This window comes from Balaenoptera physalus (assembly GCF_965194825.1).
Source record: "Balaenoptera physalus genome assembly, chromosome: 17".
Classification (NCBI taxonomy): Eukaryota; Metazoa; Chordata; class Mammalia; order Artiodactyla; family Balaenopteridae; genus Balaenoptera; species Balaenoptera physalus.
Window position 1 is genome coordinate 78171871 of NC_138895.1, and position 11536 is coordinate 78183406.

The 11536-nt window shown below is 39.7% G+C and overlaps 1 long non-coding RNA gene across 1 annotated transcript in view; it reads right to left on the bottom strand.

Annotated features, from left to right (window-relative positions):
- Positions 1 to 925: 925 nt before the first annotated feature.
- The window catches only part of LOC309646995, a 45324-nt gene continuing 34713 nt past the window's right edge, over positions 926 to 11536 (bottom strand). Inside the window, exon 3 of the long non-coding RNA XR_014255723.1 lies at positions 926 to 940. This is a non-coding gene — a long non-coding RNA (uncharacterized lncRNA). The remainder of the gene's footprint in view (positions 941 to 11536) is intronic.

An 11536-nucleotide genomic window follows, 5' to 3' on the forward strand; every position in this document is an offset into this window, starting at 1 on the left:
AGCTACTGCATTAATGAGCTGATTCCTCAAAACATTCACATCATTAGCATTTAATAAATTGCCATTATTATACAACGTCTAGATATGGAAAGTATCATCAGATTAAACATGAACCAAATTTTTCACTGTGTGCTCTGCGGGTGTTGTCTGTAGATGGGACTAATGGGCTGTTGGTGACACCTGGAAGGACAGTATGAATTTGGAAAGCCCTGAACAGCCGAGATGGAGAGAGTGAGTGAAATGTGGCAGTGACATCTGCAGAGTGGCTCGGATCATTGCTGGCGGCTGGAGTCCAAATCTGTGAAAGTAGGGGAACATAAAAGTTAATAAGCAGGGGAGGGAGACCTGTATCCTGTTCCCTGGACAGAGCTGCACCAGGATCCTTTTGAAGGCTTAACCGCCAATGTACTTCTGGTCTTAGCCCCCAGGACAGGGAATACATTACGGTGGAAGGACCCAGGGCCAGACAGGTCTGGGCGTGAGCTCTCCAGAATCAGCCTAGTGTCCCTAAGAGCTGGTTCCAAAGTCAGACACCCTGGCTCTGCCACGGAAGTGCTGTGACCTTGGGCAACTTGCTCCACCTCTTTTTCCCCTCCGTTTCCTAATCAATAAAATGGAAAGAAAATTGTGTGGGAGGGATGTAGAAAAACCTTCTCTTTGCCTGTGGTTTCCAGGAGAAATGACTGACCCTAAAAACTCCTGGTCTCTTGCCCCATCCTCCCCCCTTTCCATCAGAGGTGGAGTTACCTGGTGGATGAACCACAGGCATTGGTACACATATTTTGTTTGAGTGGAGCTAACTTACCAAAAGTCCTAAGCACAAGCGTTTCCATCTCTTTTAGGTTCTTACCTTGTCTGGATAAGTGAAGGGACTTCGGCATCCATGTGTCCACTCTGCAGACCCCAAAAATCCATTGAGTGGGCTTTTCTAAGGACCAACCTGGAGACAGGAGCATTAGGCGGCGTGGTGGTGCCACTCATCAAGTCTTGTTCTCTAATTCAGCTTTCCTTAATATTTTAGCTGACCTAAGGTCCCCATCATATTACATAGTTGCCATTTCTTTTTTTGTGGTGAGAACATTTAAGATCTGCTCTCTTAGCAACTTTCAAGTGTATAACATTAACTATAGTCACCACGTTGTACATTAGATCCCCCAGCACTTGTAACTGCAAGTTTGTAACCCTAACCCACATCTCTTCACTTCCACTTACCCGTCCTCAGTCCCTGGCAACCACTATTCTACTCGCTGTTTCTACTGTATGATCTAACTTCATTTTCCAATTGCTGCTGACCTTGTATCCAGAAGCATGAACCTTCTTATTAATTCTAAAAAACAGATATTTTAGCTGATCCATTACTTCCATCTGCCTCTCTGCTCTGTATTCCTTATTGGTTCCCTCAAACTCCTATAGTAATGGCTCCTGCCTTGCACAATCCCGGTGAGGATGAATTACTGAGATAATAAAGATGTAAAGTGTCTGGAACATAGTACATGCTCAGTAAATGTTTGCTATTGTAATTATTATTATTATTATTATTTTTAATTACTAGAATGGACACATATATTTTGATCTATTCAAAAAACATAGTACAGGGGCTTCCCTGGTGGCGCAGTGGTTGAGAATCTGCCTGCCAATGCAGGGGACACGGGTTCGAGCCCTGGTCTAGGAGGATCCCACGTGCCGCGGAGCAACTGGGCCCGTGAGCCACAACTACTGAGCCTGCGCGTCTGGAGCCTGTGCTCCGCAACAAGAGAGGCCGCGATAGTGAGAGGCCCGCGCACCGCGATGAAGAGTGGCCCCCGCTCGCCGCAACTAGAGAAAGCCCTCGCACAGAAACGAAGACCCAGCACAGCCAAAAATACATAAATAAATAAATAAAAACCCATTTAGCCATCCATTAAAAAAAAAAAAACATAGTACATAACAATGAAAATAATGAATTATTGATACACAAAACCAATACGGATGGTCTCACAGACATAGCACTGAGTGAAAAAGCTAGATATAAATAAAGTATCGGAAGTGTATTTTCGTTTATAAGAAGTTCAGAAATTGGCAAAACCAATCCATGATGATAGAGGACTCAGAGTGGTTAGACTTATGGTAGAGTGTTCATTAATAGGGCTCAAAGGTATGCTATTGTAATTATTAATAGATATTTCACTTTTAAAAATCACATAAGCTCTCATTCTCTGTATCCTTGTCTGTAAAATGCCATTAATAATTGTACAGGTTAACTAAGGAAATGTATATAAATCACATGGCACATAGCTGGCGCTCAGTAAACATTACCTCCCCTATCCTAGTTAAAATGTGTTATTCTTAGAAAGGCGTGTTGACTCTGCTCCATGTTGTGTTGACAGACAAGGGAAGAATGCTCTACAAATACTGCACCCCAGGATGGGTCTCCCAAAATGTATGTAACATATGTCCCCATCTGAGGTAACTGACATGCTGTATACGCCTCTCTCAAGGTTTTCACCCATGTACTCTCTTCTACAAAGATTTCTGTAGATCACCTAATGTCTGAGATAACTGACATGCTGAGATAACTGACATGCTCTATATGCCTCTCTCAAGGTTTTCACCCATGTACTCTCTTCTACAAAGATTTCTGTAGATCACCTAATGTCTGAGATAACTGACATGCTGAGATAACTGACATGCTGTATATGCCTCTCTCAAGGTTTTCACCCATGTACTCTCTTCTACAAAGATTTCTGTAGATCACCTAATGTCCTATAGAACCATATCCTCCCCATTTTACCCTGTGCATAAAAGATACCTGTTTGTGTATTTTATCTCAGAAGTGGAGTGGCATTTGAAGACAGGACATCCAAGTTCCCAAACTGAGCCTGCCAGTTACAGACCCCTGACCTATGTCTTGGTTGTTTTATATGTAAGAGGGCTGTGCATGATGAGATGCGTTGGAGCACTGCACTGAGAAGTACGCGAGAGAATCACAGGAAGGTGCTTGGAAACAAGAAAGTGCTGTAAAAGCAATGTTGTGTCAAGAGTGAACCTAGGTTAACGAGAAGTGGGTAGCCATCTTCCCTGTGGGCACTCTAGTTTAAAATAACTCAAACCTCAAGAAAATTGATGCCATCTGTGCTTGTTTCAACGTGTGCAACCAACTGTCTTCTCCTGGTAAAGTCAGTTTGCAAGGCATCAGGAGCTTTAAGTAATTCCATTTATGGAATTTTACGGCTCTGAGGATATAGTTGCCATTATTATTATCCTTTATCAGGCTTATGTAATATGCTAGGGCAGAAGAAAGGGAAAAGTTATTTAAGACAGAAACCCACCACAGCTACTTCTCACTTCCAAGAGAGTGACATAATTCATCTTCAGAGGAGAAGGTGCAGTTGTTTGTGAAAGCATCTTGATGTTTTGGTGAGAAAGTGAAGCGCCCTAGGCTGAGCCCAAATGAGAAGAAAGGAACAAAAAGAGAGAGAGAGGACTTGCTCTAAATCCTACTGGGAAGGAGTTTTGAGCCTGGGAAATTAAGAAACAGAGGGAGAGGCAAGAGTTTTTAGGGAGGGAAGAGAGAAAGGGAGAAAAAGAGAAGTGGAGTGTGGTAGACTTAGAGACCCAAACCGTATGACACCAGGAAGGGGTCAAAGAGAAATCAGTTGCTAGGAATTGGAGGGCAGTGATTCCTGCCATCCAATATGATGTTGCTACTGTTCTGTGCCCCTCAACGATAATCTGTATCCCCAAAGCCTTCCTTAAAAGTCTGTCATAACTGGTAGCTTCATAAAAGTGGTGCACTGGGGAAATTAAAAGAGAGAGAGAGAATCAGTATCAGAATCCAACAACATGAGAAAATGGTGCGGAAGGAGGGCTTTTACGCCAGGACACAAGTCTGTGAACAGGGCTGTCTATAACCCTGGGGAAACCGGAAATGAGAGAGGTAAGCATGAGTGTGTAACCCCCTGTATATCCGCAACCACGGAAGTCTCAGAAATTGTAGTGAAGGGAAAAACTGTGTGCTGTGGGGCCTCAGATAACCGTATTTAAATCTTTCTTTTTTTTTTTTTAACATCTTTATTGGAGTATAATTGCTTTACAATGGTGTGTTAGTTTCTGCTGTATAACAAAGTGAATCAGTTATACATCCGTATTTAAATCTTAAAGGCAAGAGTGTCCCCAAAATATGGACAAATTAAACTTGGAGGCGGATTTCTGGAATCCTCTGAATTGATCTCTATTCTTTCTAAAATTTGAATTGAGGAGCAAGCCCAGAGATCATCAGCTGCAACCGCCTCATTCTGATAATGAGAAAATAGAGACCCAGAGCTATGGGCAGCTTGAACAGTTCACTAGCTTATTGAGCAAGGTACACTTGATGAGTACAGTAAAGAGGTTTTATTTGTTTGTTTACTGTTTTAGCACTGCCTCCCTCTGTTCCACCGGATCTCCCTCATCCTCCCGTTAACAGCATCTCAAGCACATACTAAAGATTTTTAGTTATTTTCAGCTACAATTACAGTTCCATTTTTAGATATCAGAAAAACCTAAACTTATTACATCAACCCTTTAATCTCAGCATCCTCTTTAAAGCTCTTTCTACTCCAAGGCTCTGGCCACCAGGGAGGTGGGGTGGGAGGGGAGCAAGGGTAAGAGTCATGGCTGGTTCCATCAATACCTCCCTCCCTGCTCCTACTCTTCCCCAATTTCCTCTGTTCTTCTGGGCTCCTCCAGTGTCCAACAGGAATGAAAGAGAAGAGGAAGAGGCAAACAGTGCCTTTTATTTAGCTTGAGTATTTGAGGCCCTCTTGATTGTTAAATGTCCTATCGTGGCAGACATTCCAATGCAAGCGCTTTCTTGTGGAAGGACTTTGAGGGTTTTTGAGCATCTCCAGCTCACAGCACAGGGAAAGCCTGTAAGTTCACCAAACATCAAGCCAATCCATGCCATCGTGGACCGCTCCAAATTACTAAGTGTTCCTCATAATTGACTTAGGTTGGGGGACCCCATTCCTCTCCTATTTTAGGGGGTCCTCCACTTTTCAAATTGCCTTCAAAGACACCTCCTCAATCGCTCTCCAGTCTTTTCTCCATGAAGAGTGATGCTCATTGGATCTGTACCTGCATTTCATGGTGAAATGGGATCTTAGACTGCATGGGGCCTTGCCACCCATGTGACCTTGGCCAGTTTACTTTACCTCTCAATCCCCTGGTTTCCTTATTGGCAAAATAGGGATTATGATCGTAGTATTAACCCTAGTTTTGTAAGGGTTAAATGAATAAATATGTGTAAAGCTCTAAGAGCAGTGTCTGGCCCATAAATGTAAATGTTAGCTATTACTTTTATTATTGTCCTCAGCTGTGGGTCCTTAGCCAAAACTCTGAAGCCCTAGAATATAACCTACTTAATATCTGTATCACTCAGATATTTCCTAGTTCAACCACCTCATCTTCTATTGAGGAAACAGAGACCCAGAGGCACTGGGAGAGATCCAACCTTCACTGTGTTTTCCCTGTTTCAGTGTCCACAACATTCATTACCTGAATTATATATTTTGGAACATGATTGCATTTGATTACAGAGTGTCTAATCCTTTTCTCTATAATGGGATGCTGAATAAGACATTTTCTTATTTTCTACGATTTAAGGCTTAGAACCGAGAACAATGAAGCCCAAATTACCCCATATTCTAAAGAGGACTGTAAACAATTAGGCTGGACTTCTCTCCCAGGCTTGCTAAGAGGTTCAAAACATGCCCTATAACAGCCTTCAAGCCTCCCCCTCTCCTCCCCATGCTGTAAAGGGGAGGAATGAAGAAAGGAACAGAGAGAGGGCAAGAGAAATTGTCCTTGCAGGTATAGGTGTCCAATAAAATAGATAACACACAATTAAATTTGAATTTGAATATCAGATAAACAGGAATAATTCACTATGAGCATATCCTAAATATTACATGGGACATACTTATACTAAAAGCTTATTACTTGTTTACCTGAAATTCCAACTTACCTGGCTGTCATGTATTTTTGTTTGCTAAACCTGGCAACCCTATTGTGAGGAGAGTGGTGTTTTTGGTAAGAGTGATTCTGTCCCTTCTGAGATGGCAAGGGTAGATAGAGCTGAGCACCACATAGAAAACCACACACAATCCTCCTCAGAGTCTCCCATCCTTGGCGAAATTACTAAGAGGAGGTCAAGAGACAGACTAGGAATGTCTTTCCACTACTAACATATCATAACTTGCAAAACAGAATCCCTGCCTCCTCCAGCCCCTGGGAAGAGGGGAGGAAGTATTCTCTCACCTTAGGGTAGGGAAGATTAAAATCTCCCATCACATACACACACACACACACTCCATGGTACCAAAGTGATGGGAGAAATGAATGCAGATCACACATCCCTCCCCATTTCAGGTCACTCAATACGAAGGTTGAAAATGTTATTTCAGATTGAAGTTTTAATCTGGAGCCCATTTTTAATGATCAAGAAAGGCCAGAACTTTCACTTCTGCAAAGATGGAGTAGATGTACTTTATCCTATTCCATCCACTAAGTATGACTAAGAACCCAGGACATTGTATATAAAACAAACAAAAGAAAACTGCAAGGTAGAAAGAAGGCAGACAAATGGACAAGCTAGGAACCTGAGGACCCAAGAAATGATATGGTGATGAGTTCCCTGTTTTATTGTTTGTTTTCTGGTTCTTTTTTTCCTTGTATATCCAGACTGGATACTGCAGAACCCAGCAATCCAGAAATGCCGATGGGTACAGGCTAAGAAAGCCCCATGAAAAACCTGCTCTTTCTAGCTAAAGGAGTCAAAAAGGGGTAGCCTAGCAAGATAGAAAACGCTTAGACAATGATTTCTCTACTCTAGCTAAACACCACAGAAACAACCCTGAACCCCACCCTCAGCGTCTCCAACAAAGGCCAAGTGGAGAGCATGGACTTCACCCTTACTGGGCTGGAACAAGGCACCCAACTCCCTTGCTGGGACAGACCCAGAGAGCTGAGTGGGGAGCCGAGATTTTCACTACTACTCAACAGTAAGGAGGTCTCTCTCCAAGCCCCTTTCTCTCCCTTTTTTTGAGGTGTCAGTGGGGACCACATGGGAGGCTGGACTTCCACTCCACTTGGTAGTAATAAGTTCCATTCCCTCTCCACTAGGGTGGTGTCAGAGAAGATCTAGTGAACAGTCAGGACTTTCATACCATTCCTCATCAGTATTGAGGCATTCCACCCACGGAGTCAGGGAGGGCCCTGGGGGGGAGCAGTAATGAGGTATCCTTCACCCTCCCAGATGGAGCAGTAGTAGCAGAGACCTAGTGGGAGCCAGAGCTCCCACACCCACCCAGCAGCAGTAAGGAACCCCTTCCTCACCCACAAATGCCAATGAAGGCTGAATGGAGAAGCTGCAATTCCACCCCATCTGGCAGTAATGAGGTGGTACCACATCCATCAGACTAGTTTCAGAGGGTGCTTGCCAAAATAGAATACATAGCATCCTTTTAAAACTCTTCTAACATAATAACCAAAATGGCCCAGTTTCAACTGAAAATGATTCATCATACCAAGAACCAGGAAGATCTCAAAGTGAGTTTAAAAAAATAAACAACCAATAGATACCCAACACCGAGATGACAACAATGTTAAAGTTATCTGACAGGAATTTTACAGCAATCATTATAAAAATGCTTTAATGAACAACTGTGAAGACACTTGAAACAAATGTTAAAGTGGAATGTTTCAGCAAAGAAATAGAAAACCTCAGCAAACAAACAGAAGATATAAAGAGGAACTGAACAGAAATTTTAGAGCTGAAAAATAAATAATGGCTAAAGGAAGTTCTCTAAACAGAAAGGAAATGATAAAAGAAGGAATCTTGGAATATCTGGAAGAAGGAATTTTGGAACATCTGGAAGAAGAAACACAGAAAGAGCAATATAGGAGCAAATACAGTTTACTGTCTTCCTTCTCTTGAGTTTTCTAAATTACGTGTGATGGCTCAAGCCAGAATTGTTAACTCTGCCTGATGTAGTTCTCAATGTGTGTAAAGGAACCTCTGAGACAATTATATTAAAAATGAGAGAGGGTAAAGGGACATAAATGGAGGTTAAGATTTTTACCCTTCACTCAAACGGGTGAAGTGTTGACATCTGTAGATTGTGATAAGTCATGTATATGCAGTGTAATACCTGAACACTAAAATAGCTATACAAAGATACAGACTCAGAAGCACTCCTCCAGATCAAATAAACCAGAATTTGAAAAGAAAGTTCAAGTGAACCACAGATAGGCAAGCAAAAGAAAACAGAGAAGCAAAACAGAGAGGCCAAACAGAAAACAAAAAATAAAGTGGCAAACTTGAACCTTAACTTATTAATAATTACATTAAATGGAAAATGTCTAAGTTTACCAATTAAAACACAGAGATTAAGAGAGTGGATTTAAAAAGAAATATGACCCAACTATATGCTGTCTACATGAAATCACTTCAAATATAATAATTTTTATAAGTTGATAGTGAAAGAATAGAAAAAATACCATGGAAACATTAACCAAAAAAAAAAAAAAAAAAAAGACGTTGGTGTATTCATATTAGTCAAGCAAATTACCAAAGATGGAGAGAGACATTATATAATGATAAAAAGGTCAATCCACAAAGAAGACATAGAAATCCTAGGGACTTCCCTGGAGGTCCAGTGGTTAAGACTCTGCGCTTCCAATCCAGGGGGTGCAGGTTCGATCCCTGGTCGGGGAACTAAGAACCCACATGCCACATGGCATAGCCAAAAAAAAAAAAGAAAAAGAAAAAAAAAGAAATCCTAACTGTGTATGCACCAAACAATAAAGTTGAAGAATATGTGAAGCAAAAACTAATAAAACTGAAAGGAGAAATAGACACATACAATACAAAATTATCACTGGAGATTTTAACATTCATCCCTCAACAATTGATAAAACAATTAGACAAAAAGTTACCAAAGATACAGAAGAAGCCAACAATACCAACAACCAACAGGTTATAATCAATGTGTATAGAATGTTTCCCACTAACTCCAGCAGAATACACTCTCTCTTTATGTGCCTACAGAACATATGCCAAGATAGAGCATATCGTGGGCCATAAAACAACCTCAACAAATGTGAAAGAACTGAAATCATGAAAACTGTACTTTCTGACAAAAATAGAATCAAACTAGAAATCAATAAAAGAAAAACAAGAAAATCTTCAAACACTTTTAAACTAAACAACCCACTTCTAAATAATCTGTGAGTAAAAGAGGAATAAAACAATACACTGAACTGAATGAGAATAAAAACACTATGTATAAAAATATACAGGTCTCAGAGCAGTGCTGAGAGAGAAATTATAGCACTAAATGTTTACATCATCAGTATAATTACAAATCAATTATCTAAGTCCTTACCCTAAGATACTAGAAAAAAAAGAACAAAATAAACTCAAACTAAGCAGAAGTAAGGAAATAACAAAGATAAGGGCAGAAATTAATGAAATTTAAAGCAGAAAAACAAAGAAAAAATCAATGAAACAAAAAGCTGGTTTCTTTTAAAAGGTCAGTCAGATTGACAAACCTCTAGCAAGAGTGAAAAAGGAAAAAAAAGAGATAAGAAGCATTTTATTAATATCAGGAATAAAACAAGAATATTACTACAGACCTTGTAGATAACAAAAGGATAATAAGGAAGCACTATGCATTCTACACAAATCAATTTCACAACATAGATGATATAGGACAATTCCTCAAAAAGTACAAACTAACAAATCTTACCCAATATGAAATAGATCATTTGAATAGCCCTGTAACTATTAAGGAAACTAAATTCATAATTTAAAACTCCTGAAAAGACATCTCCAAGTCCAGATGGTTTTGCTAGAAATTTTTACCAAATGTTTGAAGAAGAATTAACAATTCTACACAATCCCTTCCATAAAAATAGGAGAGAAAGGAACATACCCAGCTCATTCCATGAAACCAGTATTACATTCATATTCATACCAAAACCAAAGACATCATTATAATAGAAAACCACAGATCAATATCCCTTATGAAGATAGATACAAAAATCCTTAACAAGATGTTAGTAAATTAAATCCATCAGCTTTTACATAATTCAACACCCACTCATGATATAAAACAAAACTCTCAAAAAATAAATGTAGAAAGGAAGTTCTTCAACTTGAGAAAGAATGTCTACAACAATGAAAGACTGAATGCTTTCTCCCTGAGACTGGGAACAAGGTAAAGACATCTCTCACCACACTCTTCAATGTAGGGCTGAAATTTTTAGCTGACGCAATAAGGTAATAAAAGGAGATGAAAGGCATACAGATCATTAAAGAATTGTCTCTATTTGCTGATGGCGTAATTGCCTTTATAATATGATCATCCCAAGGAATCTACATACAATCTCCTAGAATGAATTAAGTGAGTTCAGCAAGGTTGCAGAATGTAAGATCAACATACAAAGGTCAACTGTATTTCTACATACTAACAATAAACACATAGACACCAGAATTTTTTTTTAAATACCATTTACTATTGCTAAAAAATAAATATTAAACACTTTAGTGCCAATCTGACAAACCATGTACAGGATATATGCTGAAAACTGATGAAAGAAATCAAAGAAGATCCAAAATGAATGGAGAGACATACCATGTTTGTGGATTGGAAGACTCAACATAGTAAATGTCATCAGTTCCCTCCAAATTGATATACATGTTTAATGCAATTCCTATAAAATCCCAGCAAATTATTTTTGTAGATATATAAGATTATTTTAATATTTATTTGGAAAGGCAAAATAATTAGAATGGTGTGGTAGGTAGAACAATGCCTGCTCCTAAAATGTCCATGTCCTCATCCTAAGAATTGCAAATACGTTAGTTCACTTGGCAAGGGGAATTAAGGCAGATGAAATTAAGATTGCTAACCATTGTCTTAAAGCAAGGAAACTAACCCATATTATCCAGGCGGGTCCACGGTAATCACAAGATCCTTATAAATGGAATAGGAAGGCAGAGAGATGGAAGTTTGAGAAGGATTCAGACTGATGTTTCTGGCTGTGAAGATGGAGAAAGGATGTCATGAGCTGAGGAATATGGGTAACCTCGAAAAGCTGGAAAAGGCAAGAAAGTGGATTCTTCCTTAGAGCTTCTTGCATTAGAGACACAGCCCTGTTGACACCTAAGTTTTAGCCCAGAGAGATCTATTTTTAATTTCTAACTGCCAGAACTTTGATAATAAATTTGTATTGTTTAAGCTACTATATTTATAGCAGCCATGGAAAGCTAATACAAATAGCTAGAATTTTTTTAAAAAAAGAAGAAAATGGAAGGAATCACTCTATCTGATATCAAGACTGTTATGGAATTGGCAAGAGACAGACACACAGATCAATGGAACAGAATAGAAAACCCAGATATAGCCTCACACAAGTATGGCCGACTGATTTTGACAAAGGTGTAGAGGCAACTCAGTGGAGGGAGGATAGTCTTTTCAAGAAATTGTACAGGAGCAACTGGACATTCAAAGTC